The 10335-nt window shown below is 43.6% G+C and overlaps 1 pseudogene; it reads left to right on the forward strand.

The window, feature by feature from the left end:
- Positions 1-9412: 9412 nt before the first annotated feature.
- LOC126458824 (5S ribosomal RNA) lies at positions 9413-9530 on the forward strand (annotated as a pseudogene).
- Positions 9531-10335: the final 805 nt, after the last annotated feature.

Consider the following 10335-nt stretch of genomic DNA (forward strand, 5'->3'; position numbering starts at 1 on the left):
AAAATACGCAAATTCCAAGATGTCTGTGGTACTATTAGCATAACCTTCGGCCTTAAAGTACAAAAAGATACCACAATGAAATTCTACACTACTGGAAATTAAAATTGCTACACCACGAAGATGACGTGCTACAGACGCGAAATTTAACCGACAGGAAGAAGATGCTGTGATATGCAAATGATGAACTTTTCAGAGCATTCACACAAGGTTGGCGCCGGTGGCGACACCTACAACGTGCCGACATGAGGAAAGTTTCCAACCGATTTCTCATACACAAACAGCAGTTGACCGGCGTTGCCTGGTGAAACGTTGTTGTGATGCTTCGTGTAAGGAGGAGAAATGCGTACCATCACGTTTCCGACTTTGATAAAGGTCGGATTATAGCCCATCGCGATTGCGGTTTATCGTATCGCGACACTGCTGCCCGCGTTGGTCGAGATCCAATGACTGTTAGAATATGGAATCGGTGGGTTCAGGAGGGTAATACGGAAAGCCGTGCTGGATCCCAACGGACTCGTATCACTAGCAGTCGAGATGACAGGCATCTTATCCGCATGGCTGTAACGGATCGTGCAGCCACGTCTCGATCCTTGAGTCAACAGATGGGGACGTTTGTAAGACAACAACCATCTCCACGAACAGTTCGACGACGTTTGCAGCATGAACTATCAGCTCGGAGGCCATGGCTGCGGTTACCCTTGACACTGCATCACAGGCAGGAGCACCTGCGATGGTGTACTCAACGACGAACCAGGTTGCACGATGGCAAAACGTCATTTTTTCGGATGAATCCAGGTTCTGTTTACAGCATCATGATGGTCGCATCCGTGTTTGGCGACATCGCGTTGAACGCACATTGGAAGCGTGTATTCGTCATAGCCATACTGGCATATCACCCGGCGTGATGGTATGGGGTGCCATTGGTTATACGTTTCGGTCACCTCTTGTTCGCATTGACGGCACTTTGAACAGTGGATGTTACATTTCAGATGTGTTACGACCCGTGGCTCTACCCTTCGTTCGATCCCTACGAAACCGTACATTTCAGCAGGATAATGCACGACCGCATGTTTCAGATCCTGTACAGGATACAGAAAATGTTCGACTGCTGCCCTGGCCAGCACATTCTCCAGATCTCTCAACAATTGAAAACGTCTGGTCAATGGTGGCCGAGCAACTGGCTCGTCACAATACGCCAGTCACTACTCTTGATGAACTGTGGTATCGAGTTGAAGCTGCATGGGCAGCTCTACCTGTACACGGCATTCAAGCTCTGCTTGACTCAATGCCCAGGCGTATCAAGGCCGTTAGTACGGTGGTTGTTCCGGGTACTGATTTCTCAGGATCTATGCACCCAAATTGCGTGAAAATGTAATCACATGTCAGTTCTAGTATAATATATTTGTCCAATGAAAACCCGTTTATCATCTGCATTTCTTCTTGGAGTGGCAATTTTAATGGGCAGTAGTGTATAAAGTGATGGCGGTAACTATTTCATTTTATGAAAGTGGAAGATGGTTAAAAAAATCAAGAAAATAAAATTCAAACAGCAGAAATAAGGTTCCCGAGGAGAAGAAAGGGCTCTACAAGAGGGGAGGTGATTAGAAACGAAGAGACTGGCGTAGAATTAAATATTCTCAATACAAGTGAAAGAAATTCAAAAACATCGTGAAAATTACAGACATCATCTCTCGAGACAACCAGGTCGTAGAATTCCCCAGAAGATTCTGAACTACAGCCCGTATGGGGAAAGAGACGTTGAAAGATTTCGAATAGGATGGGAATGATTTTGTATGTGAGTTCGGAATGGGCAGCAGCCTAATCCGTCAAAGGAAGATGATGATTTAGATGTTTGTGTGGATAAGAGAAATGCTATCCGCACCTCATGTGCACGTCTCTTATCCGAATTCGTGTCCCCTTCCTGTAACGAGATATGACTTGTATCGGATACTACAATACTGTCATTTAAGCGGAAATGTCGGCGAATAGAACACTTAGGCGAATAAATACATACATTAATTTATTTTCATAAAAGTAATTGTTATAAATGAAAAGATGTTATTTTTATGATTTCATATTTGTTAATTCACATTTCCATTCCTCGTTAAAACAGCATTTAAAGAAACTCAAGGAAAATCTTGCTGCAATCGAGATTTTACCCAACGACTTTACGATCACTCGACTTATTCGCTGAACACTTTCTTTTGCCAGCAACTGTGTTATTCGTTTTGTAATTAACGGCGGGCAGAAATCTAATTTTCAAAGCTTTTTTCAAATATTTTCTTTAGAATTCCTTTGTACAGTTTTAGGCAATTGATGTTAGGTTTAAGAAATTGAGGTCTCACACTTAATCTTAAAATTCTATAGGTATGAGAAAATTTAATATGTTATAGCAGTCCGTAACGTTGGATACAGGTTATTTTTTAAGTGGTACGGCGTTCGTGCTATGAGCTAAGATGGCTAGATACTCGTGTGAGTCAGCACACATGCGACTTAATTATTCCCGTCACGTTCTGCACACAATGGAGAGCTTTCCTTGGCTCTGTTATTACAAGGTTTACGGGGCAAGGCCTATGCTGCTGTATTACCTCCGCATACATCGCAGCATTTACTCACCGATGGATGTTAACGTCCAGCCACGTTTAATCGTATTGTAGCAGATCGTGGGGGTAAAACTTATAAGGATTTGAAGGAAAAAGTAAAACAAAAACTTTGCTAAGGACTTAAGAGCTTATCACCATCGTTCCTACCTAAGGAAAATTTACAAGTAGCCACCAATCAGATATCTGCTGGACTTCTAATCTGCAGAATTACTTTAGGGTTGACAGTTTTTCAGGAGCACGTAGAGGCGCACTTGCGTAATCTCAGTTTTCATTCAACTCGGTCAGACACGCAAACAACTCCCTTTATAAACATCGAACTTGCATGAAAGTGTTCGGAAACAACTGCACTATGTTTCCAGTTTGATTTTATTTCCAGTAAATTATTATTAAGACGATATACGAACAGTTTACGAATATGCTTTTTCTAACGACGTTACCGAATTTTCGACGGGCGGTAAACTTTTTTTGGTATTGAAGTTAGGTAACCACATTCAGCGAATGAAAAATCCATCAAAATTTCTTCTGCTCCAAACTGGAATTCTGCAGTGTTTTCTAACACGAGATAATTTTAATTAAATATGACGCACGACGGTCCACTAGTGCAGCATGTACTAAGTGGTCACCCGTACGGTTTTGTTACAAGAAACGGATATCTAGGTTTACAACCAACCTGTTACTAATTTTTCGATTCACTTACTTATTTACAACGTCGCAAGATATAAGATCTACGCGTGTTTATCGCGGTGAGGAAACGTATCTTACATACAGGGGATAGGCAAAATAGTGTGAACAGTGGTAGTAATGGGATGGTTGTGTGTGACGGTGAACAACGCAGGTGAGGCACGTATAGCTTTGGACTGTGCGTGTTCAGTACGGACAAGACATCAGTGCAAGTTGTTTACGAGTAGTGCACACTTCTGTCCGCATTCAGAGGCCGAGGTCGACGTGCAATGAAAGACCTAACAGAGTTCAAAATGGTTCAAATCGCTCTAAGCACTATGGGACTTAACATCTGTGGTCATCAGTCCCCTAGACTTAGAACTACTTAAACCTAACTAACCTAAGGACATCACACACATCCATGCCCGAGGCAGTATTCGAACCTGCGACCGTAGCAGCAGCGGGGTTCCGGACTGAAGCGCCTAGAACCGCTCGGCTAACAGAGTTCCAAAGAGTGCAGATTGTGGGGGCCCGATTAACTGGAGCATCAGTAACCAAGACAGCCAACTTATTGAATGTTTTAAGAACAACTGTATCAACAGTAATGACAGACTACAGAAAACATGAAAAGACATCATCGTGCAAACGTAATAGTGGGCATAAATCAAAACTAAATGACAGAGATCGTCCAACGCTAACACGAATTGTGTCGAAACAACACAAAACTACTAAAGTTACTGCAGAGCTCAATAGTCATCTTCGAGACCCCGAATCGATCGACACTGTCCGCCGAGAACTCCATAAAGCGAATATTCATCGACGATCTGCTATACCGAAACCATTAGCAACGACAACCAACGCAAAGAAGCGTAAAACATGATGTCGGAGCATAAATACTGGAAGGCTGATCAGTGGAAACATATCATATGGTCCGACGAATCAACGTTTTAGTTATTTCCAACATCGGGCCGAGTTTACGTTTGGAGAACGCCAAAAGAAGCCTACAATCCTGATTGTTTGATTCCAGTGTTTAAGCGTGGAGGTGGAAGTGTGATTGTGTGAGCAGCTGATCTCATCATTACTCTCAAAGGCCGTGTTACAGCCAACGATTATGTGAACATTTTAGGAGATCAGGTTCACACCACGATTCAAATGTTATTCCCCAGCAATGATACCATATTCCTGGACGATAATGCATGCACCCACACAGCCAGGACAGTACAATCGTGGTATGAGGAGCATGCGACTGAACTGCATTTTTTTCTCTGGCCAGCACAGTCTCCGGACTTGAACATTATCGAACCCTTGTGGGAGGTATTAGAGCGCAAGCTCCGGAGCAGCTTTCACCTCCCTCTTCACTACAGGAGTTGGAAGAGTGGCATAACATTCCACTGGAGACTATACAATCATCATATGCCAGTATTCCAAGAAGAATCGCAGCTGTATTAAGGGCAAATGGGGGTCCAACGCCTTATTAATAAACCATTCCCAAGTAAATATAGGTGTTCACATTATTTTACCTATCCCCTGTAGGTCAATCATTACTGGGAGCAAGGAGAAAAGCGGTACAAGAAAACATTACTTCAGCATTGCAGCAATTATACTGTAAACAGCAGAATTCATTTTGTGATTTCGACTGAATTTTTCAGGGCAACTTCATTTGAAGTTAGTTGGTGACAACAAGGCCTTCTTCTTAAAATGTCAAAACTGACGAAAATACAATTCTGTTATGTAGCTACTTACCACTGTAAACTGCGCCCTTCAGACATGCAGGTGAATGCGCGTATATTTAATTTCTGTGGTGATGATAAAGAAACTCCACTGACATCGTTCTCTTCGCTGTCACAGTTGTCTGAAGCATCACTGTATTTATCACTATTGTCATTTAATGAAATGAAAAAAACTGTGTGCGACTGCCTCGAAGAAGACCTGATTCCTTAAGGGTGACACAACTTACTGATTGTCGGATCTCCCTTTCTGCGATAATGATCGTAAACATGACGACGATTTGGATCCTCAGCAGATGTATCTATATTGGTAATGCGCTTATCCACACAAGGCTTTTTCCCGAAGCGTTTCTTGTTTCGATGTTATTCGAGCTTCATTTTAATTCTCTAGCATTCTCTTGCCAGTCTTCACAATACCGTTTGTATTCATGTTGCGAACTGCAGCAGTTGTGTCGATTACATTGTTAACGAAGAACAGCAGGATTAAGTCTTTCAGTCTCAAAGGATCGAAGAGGGAGACGTGCCAGGGTAATCCGTGCCGTTGTGTTAACTGCTGTGCCAAGGTGGCTTAGTGGCTAACACACCTGCCTAGTAATCAGGACACCCAGGTTCGATTCGAGGCCTTGGTAAAAATTTTCACTCACCGCTTCAGTCTCTCTCTCTCTCTCTCTCTCTCTCTCTCTCTCTCCTAGGACACCCAGGTTCGATTCGAGGCCTTGGTAAAAATTTTCACTCACCGCTTCAGTCTCTCTCTCTCTCTGAGAGAGAGAGAGAGAGAGAGAGAGAGAGAGAGAGAGAGAGAGAGAGAGAGAGAGAGCTGCGTGTGATCAGCAAAGTCTCTGAAATTTTGTCATTCCATTTGCATGAGTACCTGCACCTGGGTTTCAGGCTGAATCCCTCATTTACGTTCGATGCCGAAGCGCTATTCCAGAACATGGAGAGACTGGGCAATTCTGTTCGTGTGTAAGGGGGAATTTAAAGTAGACTGGCGTGGCAGTGAGAATTTGGAGAGAGGCGTGCCAAGGTAGTACGTGCAGTTGTGTGAACCGCTGTGCCAAGGGACTAAGTGGCTAACACACCTGCCTAGTAAGCAGGAGTCCTGGGTTCGATCCCCGGCCTTGGTACAAATTTTCACTCGCCGCTTGTCTGTATACACAAAAACAAAGTAGTCATGTAATCCACAAACCGTTTCTCTCGACTTCCTCGCACGGCAATCCCCTGGCTAACAGAACGGCGGGAAACATTTCCACTCATAACTTTCAACGAACTGCTTCTGAGATTGTTCAACACGACACAACAAATAACATTAAGAACAAACAGGATAATAGCTCCTGTAACAGTGAAAAGAAAAAAGAAAATCAAAATCACAGGGCGCAACGATCATAAGAGGGCGGCAAGCTGCCTCCAGCTCACAATGCAAGCAGAAAGAGTTGTGGCAGTGGGGTGAACGGTTGGCAACTTTGTGTTGTTGTTGCGGTTACGTGTACATGAGATTGGCGGCGTGAAGTTCATACATCCCGCTAGGTTTCCGTCGTAGTTGCAAATCCTAAGGTAATTCTGAACTGACTATACGTGCGTGTTTGAAATCCACAGCGCACAGCAAAACTTGTTTCTCTGTACGTCTACCTATGAAAACCGGGCACACATTTGAGGCCACTGTTTTACAACGTCCGCATGGAAGACGCGATGACACCAACACTATGTTGTCGTTGTGGTCTTCAGTCCGAAGACTAGTTTGACGCGTCTCCACGTTAGTCTATCCTCTGCAAGCCTCTTCATCTATGCGTGGCTACTGCAACATACATCTGTTTGAACCTACTTACTGTATTTATGCCTTGACTTCCTCTGAAATTTTTACCCCCCGTCCCTCCCAAAAAAAAAAACTTCCCTCTATTACATGGTAGACTATTACTTGATGCCTCAGGATGTTTCCTATCAACCGATCCCTTCTTTTAGGCAAGCTATGCCATAAATTCATTCTTTCCCCAGTTCGATTAACTACCTCCTCATTGGTTGCTTAGTCTACCTACCTAGTCTTCAGCATTCTTCTGGAGCATCACAGTTCAATTGCTTCCACACTTCTATGTCATATAGCACCGTTCATTACTTTTGAGGTCGATATCGGTCATCAGAAACTAAACGAGCAAAACATTTTTCCTTCCAAAGTGGAAAGCTTCTGTTCCAACATACAGTAGACAGGGGTGGTGAGGCCATGCATCGCCAGATCACACGAGGTGTACTAAAAATGTTTATTGCTTTCATTAATATTAATAACTTTCAGCAATTAGAGTGAAACGTGGGTAGATAGCCACGATCTTTATCAGAAGCGAATCTCAAACCGTAATACACAAAGAAACTAGAAAATTTGTAGATATTGCTTTAAATATTCATGAAAAAAATGAGGCTTGGTTCACAAAGTCAGAACGAATGACGAGTTGTTTTTGAGCTATGTAACGCTTGACAGTTTCATCCGTATATCTAGGTTAGAAGCCCAGACACGAAATGGTTACATGGCCAACTGACAAAACACTTTAAAAACATTGAGGAAATCGTACTAAAAGAGTATATAATAATCTTAAAATGCTTTATTAAACTTCTTGTTGTAGGTGCGTTATGTAGAGAAAATTATTTCATATCTCCGCACACACATATCCCAATGTCTAGACAAGAAAAGCTGTGACCACACGTTACCCGATTTTTTTTTTCAATATTAAATTTATGTTTAAGGTGAAGCTGCATTGCAAAATTATAAGCTAAACTCCGTAGGTTGCCCCTCGTGAAAGGAAATCCGCGGGCTTACTTTTTTTTATATGGTGAGTGAGTCGTTATTCATTGCCTAAATCCAAAGAGGAACATGGACTCAATGCAGCTTTTGAATCAGAATCAGTTTTTATTTTTCGCTGTAAGGTTTTCCTTGGAATGTTAAGCTCTACGGAAGCTTTTCTGATCGAATAACCATCTTATTTTCACTTCATTAATAGCAATTTTAAGTTCTTCTTCTCTCCATATGACTCTAGTGGAACAAATCATGGGAACGTACTTAGTATCTGTAAAAAAATGAATTCCTGTAAAAACCAAAAAATAAAGTTTTACGGGTGGCTGATCATCCCAGTGAATAACCATCCCAATAGGCAGCGAGAAATAACCATGGGGCACGAGGGAAAACATAACGCTATGCAGCTACACCTGCACAGCCCTGAAATGCAAGTTTCCGTAACTACACATAGTGTAACTTATTGGAAAAAGGAGCAGATTTGACATACTATACAATATTAAATTGTATTCAAAACTAAAATCACATAAAATACTTCTTTTTTGTTGAAATAAAGAATCAAAGGAAGCACGCCGTGTCTCACTATCATCCTGACCGGCAGTGTTGTAAAGCGTTTCTTTTGGAGAGCTACAGCAGTTGATCATCTCTCCTGTATGGTTATCAACCACTGTTTCAATCTAATTATTAGTTACAGGGACGGACGACTGGGAGAAGGCACTTTAGATCCCACTCCTTTTTTTTTTTTTTTTTTTTTTTTCCTGCCGATCATTCCGTTCCTTGACGGCCTCGAATCTTAATTATTGGATTTCCCAAAGTTTGTGGTAGAGGATGGCCTGATGCCCTATGTGGTGTCACCGCCAGACACCACACTTGCTAGGTGGTAGCCTTTAAATCGGCCGCGGTCCATTAGTATACGTCGGACCCGCGTGTCGCCACTGTCAGTGATTGCAGACCGAGCGCCGCCACACGGCAGGTCTAGAGAGACGTACTAGCACTCGCCCCAGTTGTACAGCCGACTTTGCTAGCGATGGTTCACTGACAAATTACGCTCTCATTTGCCGAGACGATTGTTAGCATAGTCTTCAGCTAAGTCATTTGCTACGACCTAGCAAGGCGCCATTACCAGTATATTGAGATTGTAATAATGTCTAAACAAGAGCGATGTTCTCCAATTATGGATTAATGTTAAGTATTACATCAACTACGTACTTTATTTGCTACTATTAATTCCCTTAACTGTTCCAGACCTCGCGCCAGCCTACGTGAGCTTAAGCGCGTGCCTTTCGGCTTCACCTCATAGTGACTTGGCTGTCTTGCCAAGTCACAACACCCTATCCCACTCCCTCCCCACATTCCCCCTCTCCCCCTCCTCAAGAAGGAAGGCTTGCACAACTCAACTACCTGCGTTAAGTATCTGTATGTTCACCTTTTCAAAGATGATTGCGGGACTCGGCTCTTCGGTACAAGACGTCAAATCAAACACCTTTCAGCTGTCTAATTTCCAAACTGTTATTTCATTTTGGCTACCAGTTTCGGCGATTTATTTCGTCATCTTCAGGCCCCCTGACCGACGTGTAGGAAGATTTGAACGTCGGTTCCGGTCAAAATAGGAGCCAGTATTGAAATACTAGTATCTGTAGATTTCTGTGGCAAACGGCCTTGCCGCAGTGGTAACACCGGTTCCCGTCAGATCACCGAAGTTAAGCACTGTCGGGCTGGGCTAGCACTTTGATGGGTGACCATCCGGTCTGCCGACCGCTGTTGGCAAGTGGGGTGCACTCAGCCCTTGTGAGGCAAACTGAGGAGCTACGTGACTGAGAAGTAGCGGCTCCGGTCTGGGAAACTGACATACGGCCGGGAGAGCGGTGTGCTGACCACATGCCCCTTCATATACGCATCCAGTGACGCCTATGTACTGAGGACGACACGGCGGCCGGTCAGTACCGTTGGGCCTTCATGGCTTGTTCGGGAGGAGTTTAGTTTTAGTTTAAAGTAGATTTCTGCTTGATACAGCGATCACTGCCGTCGGCAGATGATGGTTGATGATGGCATAAATCACCTAAACTAATAGCCAAATAAAATAAAATAACTTGTAAATTAGAGGGCTGAATGTTGTTTGATTTGACATCCTGCGTTAAGTATTGTCCATGTGAAAGTGCGATAACGTCTTCTGAAAGTCTACGAATCGTGTAACTGACGCGGGAAGTAGGTACCTGACAGGCATTCAAATAGTCGGATGTGGGAAATCGCCTAAAAGCCTCATCCAGACGGGTCCAACAAGGATCCTGCGGTATCGGCCGCCATCCGGTCGGTTGAACTTACACACTCCGCCAGTCACGCCGCCGCGTTTCCCACAGCCGCCACCGCGGCATAAGGGCGCTGCCACAAACGCCTACGCCGCTGCCAATGATCTGCAAGCACCCCCTCCCCGGCGCTCCAGCGGCGGGTCTACTTAAGTTCAAACATCGCTGAACATAGTTCATTTTACATGTTTGCCATTTCCTAACATTTACAGACTTTCATAGCGATCACGGTTCGTCATCTATGGGAAAGTCATTATATTGACTACTGA

The sequence above is a fragment of the Schistocerca serialis genome, chromosome 2 (assembly GCF_023864345.2).
Source record: "Schistocerca serialis cubense isolate TAMUIC-IGC-003099 chromosome 2, iqSchSeri2.2, whole genome shotgun sequence".
Classification (NCBI taxonomy): domain Eukaryota; kingdom Metazoa; phylum Arthropoda; class Insecta; order Orthoptera; family Acrididae; genus Schistocerca; species Schistocerca serialis.